We start from the raw sequence: 18,184 nt of genomic DNA, 5'->3' as shown, positions 1-18,184 counted from the left end.
ACTCATCTACTTCAACCTCCCCAAATGCATTTTATATTATCTTTAGAGTCAGTGATGACAGTAATCTTAAATTCTTTTCAACTTCAAACAACTGCCTCACAGATATATTGTACTGCCCTCCTGCAAGATACCTAAATTTCCCTAACCTGTCCTCTAATACGACTGTTTGAAATTTTCCTAATAGGACATATGAAAAATTAAATTTTGACAAACAATACTCTATCAACATCAACAATCCTTCAGTTGTCAGTATCAAAGCAGCCATTGTTTCAGATGATAATGAACCCTTTATACCTAGATCTCTCAACTTTACTAGCCATTGTAGGAATTTCTTCAAATATTGAAGCCCTTCCCCTGAATTTGAAGAGACTGGAGGCATTAAGCTGTTGTTGAGCCTTACCCCTTTACCTGGTGTTTTGACATTGACAACAGCCCACCAATCTATTATTATTCTAATATATGAGGCTGTTTCTTTTTAATATGGTAGCTTACACTTTTCACCTAACACTTTCAGCCCTTCTGTAACACTGACATTGAAAACTTGTAGAGCTAATTTTACGTTATGCCTTTCAAACGATGAAGGACTTAATGCTTTGAGAGACAGACCATAACCATATTTTATGAACTTTTCATGCTCAAGATCATATAATCTCTTAATTGTAAGAAACGAAGCACACTGCACTGCACTGTTATCTTCAAAATCAGGGAAGTTCATGCACATATTCTCATCCTTTCGATTCAACCACTTATTGCGAATAAATTTGAATTATTATTATTATTATTATTATTATTATTATTATTATTATTATTATTATTATTATTATTAAAATAATACATAATAAGTGAAATAGTCAGTTTATTTGGAAACAAGTGGGAAGAAGAAAGAAACATATGTTCGTATATTTTGGAATGATTTTAAAATAAGTGCCGAACTGGGCTCCTGATACGGTCAACACCGACTTTGAAGCAAGTGCTATTTCAGCTCTGAAAGAGGTGTTTCCTACAATTAACATAAGTGGGTGTTATTTTCATTTTACTAAATGCTTGTGGCGACCAGTTCAAGACGTTATATAAGGAACATAGTCAAGTTAAGTCTCACATTCGATTGTGCACTGCATTGGCATATCTGAAGCCAGAAGACGTAGACGAAGGGTGGATTTTTATCAAAGAGACAGCTCCATCAAACGATAAGCTGACGGAATTCCTGAACTACTTCGTGGAACAGTGGCTAGATAATCCAACTGTGTATAAAGAGGTGAGTTTTAATACCAAATTAAACATTTTTATAAATAATGACGCGTCCGCCTCTGTGGTGTAGTGGTTAGTGTGATTAGCTGCCACCCCCGAAGGCCCGGGTCTATTCCCGGCTCTGCCACAAAATTTGAAAAGTGGTACGAGGGCTGGAACGGGGTCCACTCAGCTTCGGGAGGTCAACTGAGTAGAGCGGGGTTCGATTCCCTCCTGAGCCATCCTGCAAGTGGTTTTCAGTGGTTCCCCCCCACTTCTATTCCAAGCAAATGCTGGGATGGTACCCAACTAAAGGCCACGGCCGCTTCCTCCCTCTTCCTTGTCAAAGAATGGTACAAAGTAGCTTTGGTTTACAGCTTGAATATATTCTGTAAATGCGAAGACACGCGGTTGTTTCCGTGGTGTAGTTGTTACCACATCCGCCTCACACGCGTAAGGTCCCGGTTCAATCCCGGGCGGAAACAGCTAAATTTAATTGGAAGACCACGGTTTGAATTATTGTGCAACACCGATAGGCGACAGTGGGAGAAGAAGAGGCTAGAAGTGTGAAGAAGGCAACCGTGGCCCATCATTCAAATGGCATGATAATGGGAAACCACGGAAAATTGCTTTCACGGCTGCCGACAGTGGTGTAAAACGTTTGAAATTGGCGTTCTATAAGAATAGATCCTTTAAGAAGTTGTTCTATGGCTGATTTTATAGTATCTGAAGGTTCTAGAATTTAATTGCTCCTCTGGTTCATATTCCAGAGCACTGGAAGTTTGGCGCCCTACTTTAAGGTGTAACAAATACATGTTCCTTAGACAAACACGTTTACACGTCAGCTTAACACTGCACATCAAAGAATGCTTCAAAGTAGCTTTGGTTTACAACTTGAATATATTCTGTAAATGCGAAGACACGCGGGGGGGGGGGGGGGGGGGTTCCGGGCTCAATCCCGGGCGGAAACCGCTTAATAGCATCGGAAAACCACGATGTGATTTTTGCAACTCTGATAGGCGACAATGGAAGAAAAAAAGACTACGAGTGTGAAGAAGGCGAGCGTGGCCCAGCATTCACCTGGTATGAAAATGGGAAAACACGGAAAGTTGTTTTCACGGCTGTCGACAGTGGAGTAAAACGTTTGGCGTTCTATAAGAACAGTTCCTTCAACAAGTTGTTCTACGGCTGCTGTTATATGTGATGACTCTAGGTTTTACTAGCTCCTCTGGTTCAAATTCCAGGCCGCCGGAAATTTCGCGCTTTAATTTAGTGTGGCACACAGACGTTCCACAGAGAAGAAAGTTTACACGTTTGCTTAACACTGCAAATCAAAGATTGCTACAAATGGTTTATGTTTACAGCTTGAAGATATTCTGTAAATGCCAAAACATGCGGTTGTTTCCATGATGCAGTCGTTATCACATCCGCCTCACACGCGGAAGGTCCCCGGATTGATCCCGGGCGGAAACAGCTTATTTTCATTGGAAGAACCACTGTTTGAGTTTGTGCAACACCTATAGGCGACAATGGGAGAAAGAAGAAAGGACTGTGAAGAAGGCGAGCGTGGCCCAGCATTCACCTGGTGTGATAATGGGAAGTCCGCCTGTGTGGTGTAGTGGTTAGTGTGATTAGCTGCCACCCCCAGAGGCCCGGGTTCGATTCCCGGCTTTGCCACGAAATTTGAAAAGTGGTACGAGGGCTGGAACGGGGTCCACTCAGCCTCGGGAGGTCAACTGAGTAGAGGGGGGTTCGATTCCCTCCTCACCCATCCTGGAAGTGGTTTTCCGTGGTTTCCCACTTCTCCTTCAGGCAAATGCCGGGATGGTACCTAACTTAAGACCAAGGCCGCTTCCTTCCCTCTTCCTTGTCTACCCTTTCCAAACTTCCCATCCCTCCACAAGGCCCCTGTTCAGCATAGCAGGTGAGGCCGCCTGGGCGAGGTACTCGTAATCCTCCCCAGTTGTATCCCAAGACCCTTGGTCTGAATCTCCAGGACTCTGCCCTTGAGGCCGTAGAGGTGGGATCCTTCCCTGAGTCCGAGGGAAAAACCGACCCTGGAGGGAAAACCGATTACGAACGAACGAACGAGTTGTTCTACGGCTGCTGTTATATGTGATGACTGATGACTCTAGATCTTACTAGCTCCTCGGGTTCAAATTCCTGGCCACCGGAAATTTCACCCTTTTTAATTTAATGTGGAACACAGGCGTTCCACAGACAAAAAAGTTTGCACGTTTGCTTAACACTGCACATCAAAGAATGCTACAAAGTAGCTTTTGTTTACAGCTTGAATATATTCTGTAAATGAGAATACACGTGGTTGTTTCCGTGGTGTAGTGGTTGTCACAACCGCGTCACACGCGGCGCCCTACTTTAAAGTGTAACAAATTCATGTTCCTCAGACAAAAACGTTTACACTTGTGCTTAGAACTGCACATCAATGAATGCAACAAACTTGCCTTAGTTTACAACTTGAATGCATTCTGTAAATTGTGAATTAACCTGTTGTTTCCGTGGTGCAGTGGTTCTCACATGCGCCTAACACGTGGAAGTTACCCTGTTCGGTCCCGGGCGGAAACAACTAACATTTTATAGGAAAATCACATTTTAAATTTTATTTCTGCAACACAGATAGGTCTTATGGCGGTAATGGGAGATGAAAAGGTTAGGAGTGTGAATAAAACAGGCGGCAAAATAGTAAACCAAGGGAAATTTTCATCAGGGCTTCCGACTACGCCGATCAAATACTTTAAGGGAAGAAATACTTCCTCCTCAGACTAATTAGTTTACAAGTGTGCTTAGTTGGAATTCTATAAGAATAGCTTCATTAGCAAGTTGTTTTACGACTGCTGTTATATGTGACGACTCTAGATCTCACTAGCTCCTCTCGTTCCAATTCCAGGCTACCGGAAATTTCGGGCTTAAATTTAATGTGGAACACGGACGTTCAACAGGCAAAATTTTTTACACGTTCGCTTAACACTGCACATCAAAGAATGCTACAAAGTAGCTTTATTTACAGCTTGAATATATTCTGTAAATGCGAAGACATGCGTTTTTTCCGTGTTGTAGTGGTTAACACGGTTCTAGGACATTTCGCACCACGGACATTTTGTACCACTTGACCGGCTGATTACCTGCGAGGTGTCAGTTAAATATTTAGGAGAAGACATTACGTACACTTGAAAGAGAATGGAAGTATTTCTTTCTTTTTTCTTTCTTTTCTAACCTATTTCAATCCACTGCCGGATGTAGGCCTCTTCCAATATATTGCTTCCATCTTCTTCGGTCTTGAGCCGCTTGGAACCAGCGTGTTCCAGCCAACAGCTTTATGTCACCGAGCTATCTCTTCTGTAGTCTTCCAATGCCTCTCTTGTGTTGCCGTGGTCTCCAGTTCACCTGTTGCAGTCTTGTCGAGCTATGTGTCCTACCCATTGCCATTTTAGTCTTGCTACTCTCTCCAGGATGTATCTCACATTCGTTCTTCTCCTGATGTCTTCTGAACCCTAGCATGAGACATCGTTTCCAGACCGGCTACCGTATCACTTGAAAGGGAATAGAAGTAATTCTTTCCTTTTTTTTTTCTTATCTTCAGGTTAATTATAACATCCTTGTTGGTCAGGACGTATCTTTGTTTTCGGAATGCTATCCAACTCATACATATTCTGCGAGGAATTTCTTCACGTTGGTTGTCTTTTCCAAGTTTTATCTTGTGTCGAAGATAGATGTACTCATCGACAGCTTCTATATATTGGTTTCCCATTTCAAGTGGTTGACTGTCGTTTTACCAATGTTCACTCTCAAACCAATCTTAGCAGAGGCAGTTTTTAGTTCTTGGACCATGTTTTCTAGCTCTCCTAGATTTTCACTTATGAGCACAATGACATCGGAAAAACGCAGGTGGTTCAAATATAACCCGTTGATTTTTATTCTTTTATTATCCCAATTAAGAGTTTTGAGTACAACTTCCAAGGCAAGGGTAAACAGCTTTGGAGGGATTTTGTCACCTTGGCGAACTCCTTTGCCAACTGGGATTTTATTGGTGATGAGATCTTCATTCACTCTGACTACCATTGTTGCTTGATCATAAATATTTTCCAGGAGATTTATATACCTTGGGTTTATCATGGCATTTTGAAGTGCCTTCATGATTGCCCAAATTTCCACTGAGTCAAAAGCCTTCTTATAATCTATGAAGACCAAATAAATCTTGATGTTGTACTCAGTGTTTTTTTCAAAAGTAAGGCGAATAGTCTGGATGTGTTCGACAGGTGAGGAACCTTTAAGAAATCCCGCTGACTCGGCAGGTTGATAAAAATCCAGTTCTCTTGTGAGACGGTTGGTTACAATTTTAGTCAGAGCTTGTAAAGGTGTCATAACAAACTCACAGGACATTAGTTCTCTACATTTTCTTTATCACCTTTCTTTAATAGTATCACTTCAGAATTTTTCTAATTTTCTGGTATTCTTCCAGAGTTATCGCACTTGTTGAGGAGTATTCTCACGGCTTCTAGCAGATCTCTTCCACCTAATTTCAGCATTTCACTCGTTATTTTACCCTCTCCAGGGGATTTTCATTCCTTAGTTGTTTTAGCGTATTTTCAATCTCAGCAGTGGTTATTTTAGGCGTTACTTCATGTGTATAATTCTGGGCTAGTTGTTCATCACTGGGTGGTTTATTAATGGTTGATGTATGGGCAGCTTGTAGTAAAAATCTCTAATAACGTCAGTAATGTTTCGTGTATCTGTGACTATTTTTCTATTCTGGGTCCAGCTCTATGGCTAAATGGTTAGCGTGATGGCCTTTGGTCACAGGGGTCCCGGGTTCGATTCCCGGCAGGGTCGTGAATTTTAACCATAATTGGTTAATTCCGCTAGCACGGGAGCTGGGTGTATGTGTCGTCTTCATCGTCATTTCATCTTCATCACGACGCGCAAGTCGCCTACGGGAGTCAAATCAAAGACCTGAATCTGGCGAGCCGAAGTTGTCCTCGGACACTCCTGGCACTAAAAGCCATACGCCGTTTCATTTCATTCTCCATTCTGGTTCTCAAGTTTTGTAATTTTTGGTCTTCCTATAGACATTTTGTTCTTAAAAATCTTCATGTTTTTATTTTCTTCAATTGTCTGCATGATCATGTTATTATTAAATATCCTTAGATGTTTTCTTATTTCCTTGCGAATGGTCTTGTTAATAGTTTTGTATGCTGCTGTATCCCTGTCCATTGTCTTACTGTCCTTAATGAGCTGTATGGTATTAAGTGAAAGTCGGCTCCTGTTATAGTTTTCTTCAATGGGATCTTCTTTGCTGCATTTTGAACACTGACTGTAAATTTCTCATTGAGTTCGTTCACGTCCAAGTATTTCAAATCTTCTACTGGGTTAAGTTTTTCCGTAAAATCTTGTTGAAATGATGGTTGATGTTTTTCTAAGACTTCTAGGCTTGGAAAAGTGTTCCCCATTGTCATTTTGGACCGTCCAAGTTTGAGGTCAAATGTGAAGTTCGCTCAAACTAGCCTATGGTTACTTCCTGTAACAAATCTGTTGAGAACAGTAACAGTTGCACAATATTTCTTCTTGTTAGTCAGGATAAAATCTATCTCATTCTTGGTTTGTCCATCAGGGCTCTTCCATGTCCATTTCCATTGGATGGGCTTTTTATAGAAGGTATTCATGCAATAGAGATTTTCGGCTATGAGATATTCTAGCAATCTTTCACCTCTTTCGTTTCGATTGCCTAGTCGGTATGTACCAATCTTCTCTGGGTCTCCGATTTTCTTTTAACCCACTTTTGTATTGAAGTCCCCAATGATGATAAAGGGTTGTGTCTTTTCTGATTTTTTCGCTTTGGTGATATCTTCATACAGCTGTTCCACTTCCTCTTCGTTAGAAGTACTGGTTGGAACATAGACGTGTATGACTTGTATGGAGCATTTACTATTCAATTTGAGGACTATATGTATATCACTCTTAGAGAGACACAAATTAATCATTTTGCGTACGAATTCCTTGATACTTTTATTGACAAGAATAGCAAACCCATGTGTATAAGCATCCCCGTTAGAAAGGTAAGATGACATGACCTGATGGAAAGGTCTCAGTTTCTTCTCCTAGAAGACGAGTCTCACAAATACCCAGAATATCCCATTTTCTGTCATGCGCTTCGTGTTCTGTCTAGTCTTTCCAGGTCTTCAGCTAGTTTCATCGTTCTTATGTTGTATGTGGCTATTCTTACTTTTTTTTTTAGTCGTACTTTTCGAATTTTTTGCCTCCCTTAGAATCCTTGAGGCAGACTGATGTATTATCAGTCTTTTCCTCTACTCACCTGTGGTAGTTTCGTTTGAAAATTCGAAATCATAAGAGTTTATGGAAGGTGCTAGGCAATAAAATGCCACGCTTGCCAGACGTGTTGGTGAGTTGTGATTCAGCCACCCTTAACATGGGGAACAGACGCTGTCGGGGTACCGCCACTAACATGTGAAGCCGTCGTGTCCTTTGTGTGTTGTACTCGTAATAATCCCCAAGTACAGGGCTGCCTCTTCCAACATCTCCGCCGTACAGAATATTACCCTCTCCGCCGTTGATGTTGTTGAGGTCTTCACTCGAAACCCCGAATTGGAACCCTTACCAGATACTACACATCAGATGAGTGTGCTCTGGGACTTACAAAGGAAGGGGCGCCATTCCCTGGGTAGAGCTGCCTCCAAAGAGGCGAAGTAAAAACGATTTTCTAATGTTTGTATTCATTTGTATATCCATTGTCCACTACTGGGGCAGAAGACTCGGCACGGTGTGACCACTGCTGTTGTTAACATTCCGTCGGGCGCAACTGACTTGATTGGTGCACGTGTTAATTTTTATCTCGTATTCGCCATTCGCGGGGACCTAGCTACTTCCACCTTTCAGTAGTTTCCTGTTTCCGCGTGACCTTCACGCCCATTTCGGACAATTCATCAGAAAATTTTGTTTTACTTACTTGATAATGAAATAATGTAGTTCCTTCTAAATATTCACAATAATAGCAATATTATCCATCCCTATGCTCACTAGGCACATTGCGCCAGAACACGTTGTATATTTCTATTGTATTGTTTTGTTTCAGGGTATATACTTCAAAAAATCGACTTTCTTATGATATCAACCTAAACATAAGTGATAAGTATAGATTAAAAATCAATTATTAAAATAATATCGAAGTTTTCTTTAGTAAATGTTGTAAATTATTTTTGTATGTGATCCCTAAAGTGTGTCGGTCAGGCACATTACGCCCGCAGGCGTGGAAATGAAATTCCAATTTGACACCAAGGGGCACGGATAGTCCTGGCGTAAATACACTGGCTTAGCAAATGTCATGGGATAGTCACCTAATAGCGTGTGGGGCCTCCTCTGGCCCTGTGAACTGCAGTGAGACGCCGTGGAAGTGAGTAGACAAGTCCCTGGTTGTCCTCTGGACGCAGCTCACACCAAATCATTTGCAGAGCGGCCGCCAATGCTGGTCTGTTCGTGGGTGCAGGATCCATGGCACGAAGCCTGTATTCCAGGACATCCCAGTTATGCTCGATAGGGTTCATATCGGGGCTCCTGGGTGGCCATGGCAGTCGTTGGATCTCGGCTGCATGTTCCTGGAACCATTCCCGGGCGACGTGGGAGCGATGTGGCGGCGCGTTATCATCTTGAAACACCGCAGAACCGTCTGGGCGCTGGAAGGCCAAAAATGGGTGGAGATGGTCTCCGAGCAGCTCAACATACCGCCTACCATTCAAAGTCTTTTCCAGAACAACTAAAGGGCCCATTCCATACCAGGAAAATGCACCCCAGACCATAACAGAGACACCAGCGCCCTGGACTACACCTTCGAGGCAGGCGGGATCCATCGCTTCATGTGGTCTGCGCCATACACGGTGTCTCCCATCGGCATGGTGCAGTTGAAGTCGTGATTCGTCCGACCATATCACGTTACGCCATTATTCCAGTGTCCATCCCTGGTGACTGGCGACAAATGCGCGTTGTTATGCCCGATGACGTTGAGTTAACAGTGGCACCCGTGTACGGCATCGGCTCCCATACCCCACAAAACCCATGTTCCTACGGATTGTCCACTGGGAGACGTGTCTAGCACGGCCAGTGTTGAATTGAGCCGTGATTTGTGGCACGGTTGCCCGTCTGCCACTACTGACAATCCGTCTGAGATGTCGCCGGTCACGGTCATCGTGGGTGGCTGGACGGCAGGTCGTTCGTCTGTTGTGAGCGGTGACATCCGATTCAACCATTCACGATACACCCTTGACACAGTTGATCGAGTGAAGCCGAATTCCCGCACCACATTCGAAATTGCACTTCCCATCCGTCGGGCACCGACCACCATACCCCCTTCGAACGGTGTCAGCTCACGACGACGTTCCATGTTACACCTGTCACATGCACAGCCACTGCTCACAAGGTATCCCATACAACTGCCGCTGGCACAGGGGGAGTGTGGTGCGCAGACAACACACCTGCGCATCAGTGCTCCGCTCTCCCATGACATTTGCTAAGTCAGTGGTATTTTGGGATTGTGGGAAAACTGTTGGCAGGTAGATAACGACATAGGTGGTATGAAATGTCCTCAAACATCAAAGAGGTAAGGAATGTCCGTGGTACGAAATACGGACACTGGTTAACACATCCGCCTAACACGTGGAAGGACCCCGGTTCAATCCCGGGCGTAAACAGCTTATCTTCAGTCGGAAAACACGATTTTTTGTGCAACACTGATAGTCGACAGTGGGAGAAAAAGCTAGGAGTGTGAAGAAGGCGAGCGTGGCCCAACATTCACCTGGTATGATAATGGGAAACCCCGGAAAGTCGCTTTCACGGCACCTGACAGTTGTGTAAAGCGTTTGAAATTGGCGTTCTATTTGAATAGTTCCATTAACAAGTTGTCAACGGCTGCTGTTGTGATGACACTAGATCTTACTAGCTCCTCTGCTTCAAATTCCAGGCCACCGGGAATATCGCGCTTTAATTTAATGTGGAATACGCCTCTGTGGTTTAGTGGTTAGCGTGATAAGCTGCCAACCCCGGAGGTCCGGGTTCAATTCCAGTCTCTGCCACGGAATTTGAAAAGTAATACGAGGGCTGGAACGGGGTCCACTCAGCCTCGGGAAGTCAACAGAGTAGAGGTGGGTTCGATTCCCACCTCAGCCATCCTCGAAGTGGTTTTCCGTGGTTCTCACTTCTCCTCCAGACAAATGCCGGGATGGTACCTATCTTAAGGCCACGGCCTCTTCCTTCCCTCTTCCTCGCCTGTCCCATCCAATCTTCCCATCCCTCCACAAGGCCCCTGTACAGCATAGCAGGTGAGGACGCCTGGGAGAGGTACTGGTCATTCTCTCCAGTTGTATACCCCGACCCAATGACTGAAGCTCCAGGACACTGCTTTTGAGGCGGTAGAGGTGGGGTCCCTCGCTGAGTCCGAGGGAAAAACCGACTCTGGACGGTAAACTGATTAAGAAGAAGAAGAATTTAATGTAGAGCACAGACGTTCCACAGACAAGAATGTTTACACGTTAGCATATTACTACACATCAAAGAAAGCTACAAGGTAAGTTTGGTGTTCAGATTGAATATATTCTGTAAATGCGAAGACACGCGGTTGTTTCCGTGGTGTAGTGGTTAACACATCCGCCTTACACGCGGAAGGTCCCCGGTTCAATCCCGGGCGGAAACAGCTTATATTCACTCGAATAACACTGTTTGATTGTTTGTGCAACACTGATAGTCGACTATGGGAGAAAAACTTAGGCGTGCGAAGAAGGCGAGCGCGCCCAGCATTCACCTGGTATGATAATGGGAAACCACGGAACGATGCTTTCCCGGCTGTCGAAAGTAGTGTAGAACATTTGAAATTGGCGTTCTATAAAATAACCTTTAACAAATTGTTCTACGGCTGTTCTTATATGTGATAAGTCTAGGCTTTACTAGCTCCTCTGGTTCAAATTCCAGGCCACCGGAAATTTCGAGCTTTAATTTAATGTGGAACACAGACGTTCCACAGACAAAAATGTTTACACATTTGCTTAACACTGCACATCAAAACATTGCTACAAACTAGCCTTGGTTTACAGCTTCAATATACTCTAAATATGAACGCACCGAGCTCGATAGCTGCAGTCGCTTAAGTGCGGCCAGTATCCAGTATTCGGGAGATAGTAGGTTCGAACCCCACTGTCGGCAGCCCTGAAGATGGTTTTCCGTGGTTTCCCATTTTCACACCAGGCAAATGCTGGGGCTGTACCTTAATTAAGGCCACGGCCGCTTCCTTCCCACTCCTAGCCCTTCCCCGTCCCATCGTCGCCATAAGACCTATCTGTGTCGGTGCGACGTAAAGCAAGTAGCAAAAAAAAAAAAAAAATATGAACGCCCGCGGCTGTTTCCGTGTTGTAGTGGTTATCACATCAGCTGCAAACGTGGAAGGTCCACGGTTCGATGCCGGCCTGAAACAGCTACTTTTTAATAGGAAAATCACATTTTAAAATATATATCCTGCAATACAGATAGGTCCTATGGCGGCAATGGGAAGTGTAAAGGCTAGGAGTGTGTATAAAGTGGCCGGGAATGTAGAAAACCAAGGGAAATTTCATCAGGGCTTCCGACATTGGCGATCAAATACTTTAAGGTAAGAAATACTTCCTCCTCAGACTAATTAGTTTACACGTGAGCTTAGTTGGCATTCTATAAGAATTGATTCATTAATAAGTTGTTTTACGACTGCTGTTATATGTGATCTATATGTGATATATATCTTACTAGCTCCTCTGGTTCAAATTCCAGGCCACCGGAAATTTCGAGCTTTAATTTAATGTGGAACACAGACGTTCCACAGACAAAAATGTTTACACGTTTGCTTAACACTGCACATCAAAGAATGCTACAACGTATCGTTAACTATATGCGACTTTTTTTACGAATTAAAAACATCACACAAGGACACGTTTACTTATTTCTAAACAACTTTATTGACACTACGAAACTTATCCTAGTTTCGTAAATCACACTTCCTACAAAAATACTCTTTCAACTTCTTTTTCCTGCCAGAATAATAAAAAATGCTCCTCTTAAACAATCTACAAAGAAAATATATATGTTTCACACCAGAGATCCAATGGTGCTATTTCTTGACGCCATATTGGAAGTCTGTGTGTTTGTACGTCCATTGCTATGTTAAGCAGGATAAGCATATGTGCGTTATACATCCAGGACACGAAACATAAATATATTAACACAATACTTTCGACTCATCGTGTAACTTCAAAATACGATTATTGAAGGTTTTATCGTAATTGGGATATCTGTCCTACGACAAAAGTAGCTTTGGTTTACAGATCAGAATATTCGTTAAGTTACAAGACACGCGGTTGTTTCCGTGCTATCACATCCGCCTCACAGGCGGAAGGTCCCCGGTTCGCCCGAGCGGAAGCAGATTATATTCATTGGGAAACCACTGTTTGATTTTTTGTGCAACACCTATAGGCGACAATGGGAGAAACAAGATAGGATTGTGAAGAAGGCGAGTGTGACCTAGCATTCACGTGGTATGATAATGGGAAACCAAGCAAAATTGCTTTCACAGCTGCAGACATTGGTGTAAAACGTTTGAAATTGGCGTTCAATAAGCATAGTTCCATTAACAAGTTGTTCTACGGCTGCTGTTATATGTGATGACTCTAGGTCTTACCAGCTCTTCTGGTTCAAATTCCAGGCCACAGGAAATTTCGCGCTTTAATTTAATGTGGAACACAGACGTTCCACAGACAAAAAAGTTTACACGTTCGCTTAACACTGCACATCAAAGAAAGCTACAAAGTAGCTTTTGTTTACAGTTTGAATATATTCTGTAAATGCGAAGACACGCGGTTGTTTTCGTGTTGTAGTGGTTAACACATCCGCCTAACACGCGGAAGGTCCCCGGTTCAATCCCGGTCGGAAACAGCTTATATTTATTCGAAAAACACTGTTTGACGTTTTGTGCAACACTGATAGTCGACAATGGGAGAAAAAGCTAGGAGTGTGAAGAAGGCGAGCGTGGCTCAGCATACACCTGGTCTGATAATGGGAAACCACGGAAATATGCTTTCACGGCTGCCGACAGTGGTGTAGAACGTTTGAAGTTGGCGTTCTATAAATGAAGTCCTTTAACTAATTGTTCTACGGTTAGTCTAATATGCGATGACTCTAGGTCTTTCTAGCTCCTCTGGTTCAAATTCCAGACCACCGGAAATTTCGCGCTTTGGGGCGCTCCACAGACAAAAATGTTTACAGGTTTGCGTAACACTGCACATCAAAGAATGCTACAAAGTATCATTCTCTATATCGTATCGTATCGTATCGTAATCTGTTTACCCACCAGGGTCGCTTTTTCCCTCGCTAAGTCCGAGGGAAAAACCGAACCTGGAGGGTAAACAGATGATGATGATGATGATATATCCAGGGAAATGAAACATAAATAACTTATATTAACATAATTCTTTCGACTCATCGTAAAACTTCAAAATACGATTATTGAAGGTTTTATAATTAGGTTATCTGTCCTAGGACCAAAATAGCTTTCATTTACAGTTCAATATCTGCGGTAAGTAAAAAGAGACGCGGTTGTTATCGTGGTGTAGTGGTTGTCACATCCGCCTCACACGCTGTAAGTCCCCTGTTCGATTCCGGGCGGAAACAACTTATTTTCATTGGAAAAACACTGTTTGGTTTTTTTGTGCAACACGTATAGGCGACAATGCGAGGAAGAAGATAGGAGTGTGAAGAAGGCGAGCACGACCCAGCATTCACCTGGTATGATAATGGGAGGCCTTTGCTGGCAAGATGTATTGTTGACAGTGCACTGTGTCTTCTGGTATGGGCTAGAATAAAATTTTTACTTTCATTGACCTGTCTCAGTCTTATACTTGGCTTTGACAATATGAAAGTGGCTGAGGTATGAGTGATGCTAGTAATGCCATTCCTTATGCAGCCAGTCCCTCCTTTAAATGGTGTGAAAATGTCGCTCATAGGGTCGGTTGATGCACGAGTTTCAATGGGCTTGGCAGACTGATGTGCAATAGAAACTTCTGGCTCAGTGAGGAAACAACGGAAAACTACCTCACTCCTCATTTCCCTAGTAAGCGTCTTCAGTGACACCTAGACCATCTATGACAGTTAATGGTAAACCTGTTGAGGATCCAAAGAGCCTTCGGGCTGAATACCCAACATACATGATAATGGGAAACCACGGAACGATGCTTTCACGGCTGCCGACGGTGGTGTAGAAAGTTTGAAATTGACGTTCAATGAATGAAGTCTTTTAACAAGTTGTTCTACAGCTGCTGTTATACGTGACGAGCTTCTCTGGTTCACATTCCAGGCCACCGAAAATTCGGGGCTTTCATTTAATGTTGGACACAGACTTTCCACAGACAAAAACGTTTGCTCATCCCGGCACTTTAAAGAATGCTACAAAGTAGGTTTCGTCCACAGCTTCATTATATTCGGTAAGTGGGACGGCACTCGGCTGTTTCCGTGGTGTAGAGGTTATCACGTCCGCTTTACACGCGGAAGGTCCCCGGTTCGATCCCGGGCGGAAACAACTTATTTTCAATGGACAAGATAGGAGTGTGAAGAAGGCCGGCTTGGCCAAACATTCACGTGGTATGATAATGGTTAACCGAGGAAAGTTGCCTTCTCGCCTGCAGACATTGGTGTAGAACGTTTGAAATTGTTGTTCTATAAGAATAATTACTTTAAACTTTGTTCTACGGATGCTGTTATATGTGATGACTCCAGGTTTTACTAGGTCCTCTGGTTAAAACTACATCCCACGGGAAATTTAACGTTATAATTTAAGGTGGAACACAGGCTTTCCACAGACAAGGTTGTTTACACGTTTGCTTATCACTGCACATGAAATAAAGCTACAAAGTAGCTTCTGTTATCAGCTTGAATATATTAAGTAAATGCAAAGACATGAATTTGTTACCGTGGTGTAGTGGTTATCACACCCGCCTAACACGCGGGCGGTACCCGGTTCAATCCCGGGCGGAAACAGCTTATTCTCATTCGAAAAACTGTGTTTGATTTTTTGCAACACTGATAGGACACAGCACAACGACTGCCCTACTGAAAGTAACTGATGATATCCGACAGGCAATGGACACTCGACAAGTGACTGTACTGGTTCTACTTGATTTTTCTAGTGCTTTTGATACTGTTGTTCCTCAACTGCTACTTTCAAAATTGGATTCATTAAATTTCAGCAAGACGGCAATAAACTTTTTCAGTTCGTACCTCAAAAATCGCCGTCAGTGTGTCAAAGTAAATAATAGCAGATCTGAGTGGCTTAACAAACCCCTCGGTGTCCCCCAAGGGTCTGTACTTGGACCATTGCTGTTTGCAATTTACTTACACGATGTTGCCAAATCGATTACACATTGCAAGTATCATCTTTATGCTGATGATCTGCAGATCTACTACCACTCAAGAACTGATAAAATTCAGAGTGCTGTAGAAAAAGTTAATGCTGATTTAAGTCTCATAAGTAATTTTGCATTGAGTAACAATCTCAAAATTAATCCTCTTAAAACGCAAGCAATAATCATTGGTACTTCAAAAAACTTACACGTCTTAAAACAATACGAAATTCCTCCTGTAGCACTAAACAATACCATTATTCCATTTTGTGAAACAGTTATGAATCTTGGTGTGGCTATAAGCGAAACATTGAACTGGTCGCAACATGTGATGAAAGTGTGCCAAAAGGTATATCAAAGCCTGCATCCTCTGAAGCGGTTTAAAAATATATTTCCTCGGTCCTTGAAAATAAAGCTCATTCAATCACTCTTGTTTCCAATTCTCTAATACTGTGATACAGTTTTTATTGATATCAATAACGAGCAAAGCATGAGACTGCAACGTGCCCAAAATGCATGCATCAGGTATGCATTCGACATACAACCATACGCCCATGTATCCCCATTCTACACACAATTATCTTGGTTACGACTGAATGACAGACGTAGACTCCACGCAACTACTTTGCTGTATCAAGTGCTTTCTGAAAACACTCCTCCTTACCTATCCACCAGATTTCGCTACCTTAGTTCCCTGCACCTGTTCAATACCCGGTCAGGCTGTACGCTAGAAATTCCTGTGCATCGAACCGCAACCTACAACAGATCGTTCACAATCTCTGCCACGAGCTGGTGGAATGAACTCTCCAATGACATCAAGGAAGCTAAATCTAAGACAAAATTTAAAATCCTTTGCCAGCGTCATCTTTTAAGCACTTCCAGTCTTTCTTGAGTGTGAATGGGATGCATGAATGAGAGTGAATATGGTTGTTATTGCAATGTGTTCCTGTATATAATTTAGTTTCACTTTACTCACCTTAGTTTAGTTAGTGATACTTTAGTTGCTTTAATTATACTTTAGGTTGTAAAGATTTCATATGTTTAAATTTTATGTAAAATATACATTGTATATACATGAAGTGGTTAAGTGTAAGAAAGGGCCGAGACCCTAACTTCGCCACAAAAAAGACGCTTTAATAATAATAATAATAATAATAATAGGCGACAATCGGAGAAGAAGGCGTGCGTGGCCCAGCGTTCGCGTGGTATGATAATGGGGAACCACGGAATGATGCTTTCACGGCTGCCCACATTGCTGTAAAACATATGAAGTTGGCATTCCATAAGAAGACTTCCTTTAACATGTTGTTCCAGGACTGCTGTTATACGTGATATCTCTAGGTCTTACTAGCTTCTCCGGTTCACATTCCAGGCCACCAGAAATTCGGCGCTTTCTTTTAATGTTGGACACAGACGTTCCACAGACAAAAACATTTGCTACACACGGCACATCAAAGAATGCTACAAAGTAGTTTTCGTCTATAGTTTCATTATATTAATTAAGGGGGACGACACTCGGCTGTCTCCGTGGTGTAGTGGTTATCACGTCCGCTTTACACGCGGAAGGACCCGGTTCGATCCCGGCTGGAAACAACTTATTTTCAATGGACAAACAATGTTCGGTTATTTATGCCACACGTATGGGGGACAATGCGAGACAGAAAATAGGAGTGTGAAGAAGGCGAGCGTGGCCCAGCATTCACTTGGTGTGATAATGGTAAACCAAGGTAAGTTGATTCTTCTCCTGCAGACATTGGTGTAGTACGTTTGAAAATGGCGTTCCATAAGAATACTTCCTTTAACAAGTTGTTCCACGGCTGCTGTTATACGTGATATCTCTAGGTCTTACTAGCTTCTCTGGTTCACATTCCAAGCCACCGGAAATTCGGGGCTTTCATTTAATGTTGGACACAGACGTGCCACAGACAAAAGCGTTTGCTTAACCCGGCACATCAAAGAATGCTACAAAGTAGGTTTCGTCTACAGCTTCATTATATTCTGTAAGTGTAAAAGCACTCGGCTGCTTCCGTGGTGTAGTGGTTATCACGTCCGCTTTACGCCCGGAAGGTCCCCGGTTCGATCCCGGGCGGAAACAACTTATTTTCAATGGACAAGATAAGAGTGTGAAGAAGACGAGCGTGGCCAAACATTCACGTGGTATGATAATGGTAAACCGAGGAAAGTCCGCTTCTGTGGTGTAGTGGTTAGCGTGATTAGCTGCCACCCCCGGAGGCCCGGGTTCGATTCCCGGCTCTGCCACGAAATTTGAAAAGTGGTACGAGGGCTGGAACGGGGTCCACTCAGCCTCGGGAGGTCAACTGAGTAGAGGTGGGTTCGATTCCCACCTCAGCCATCCTGGAAGTGGTTTTCCGTGGTTTCCCACTTCTCCTCCAGGCGAATGCCGGGATGGTACCTAACTTAAGGCCACGGCCGCTTCCTTCCCTCTTCCTTGCCTATCCCTTCCAATCTTCCCATCCCTCCACAAGGCCCCTGTTCAGCATAGCAGGTGAGGCCGCCTGGGCGAG

The 18,184-nt window shown here is 43.2% G+C and overlaps 1 protein-coding gene and 7 non-coding genes across 8 annotated transcripts in view; 7 read left to right on the top strand and 1 right to left on the bottom strand.

The window, feature by feature from the left end:
• The window catches only part of LOC136867430 (endochitinase), a 274,252-nt gene that overhangs the window by 92,782 nt on the left and 163,286 nt on the right, over nt 1-18,184 (bottom strand). The window lies entirely within an intron of this gene.
• On the top strand, nt 1,641-1,712 carry TRNAV-CAC (transfer RNA valine (anticodon CAC)). The gene has a single exon. It is a non-coding gene; the product is annotated as a tRNA-Val (tRNA).
• Nucleotides 10,867-10,939, top strand: TRNAV-UAC (transfer RNA valine (anticodon UAC)). The gene has a single exon. It is a non-coding gene; the product is annotated as a tRNA-Val (tRNA).
• On the top strand, nt 13,128-13,200 carry TRNAV-AAC (transfer RNA valine (anticodon AAC)). The gene has a single exon. It is a non-coding gene; the product is annotated as a tRNA-Val (tRNA).
• On the top strand, nt 14,767-14,839 carry TRNAV-UAC (transfer RNA valine (anticodon UAC)). Its single transcript has one exon. It is a non-coding gene; the product is annotated as a tRNA-Val (tRNA).
• TRNAV-AAC (transfer RNA valine (anticodon AAC)) lies at nt 15,225-15,297 on the top strand. Its single transcript has one exon. It is a non-coding gene; the product is annotated as a tRNA-Val (tRNA).
• Nucleotides 17,181-17,252, top strand: TRNAV-UAC (transfer RNA valine (anticodon UAC)). Its single transcript has one exon. It is a non-coding gene; the product is annotated as a tRNA-Val (tRNA).
• TRNAV-UAC (transfer RNA valine (anticodon UAC)) lies at nt 17,682-17,754 on the top strand. Its single transcript has one exon. It is a non-coding gene; the product is annotated as a tRNA-Val (tRNA).

Source organism: Anabrus simplex, chromosome 3 (genome assembly GCF_040414725.1).
Source record: "Anabrus simplex isolate iqAnaSimp1 chromosome 3, ASM4041472v1, whole genome shotgun sequence".
Lineage (NCBI taxonomy): Eukaryota > Metazoa > Arthropoda > Insecta > Orthoptera > Tettigoniidae > Anabrus > Anabrus simplex.
Note: the sequence above shows the minus strand (reverse complement) of the source record. Positions and strands in the feature narration are given on the sequence as shown.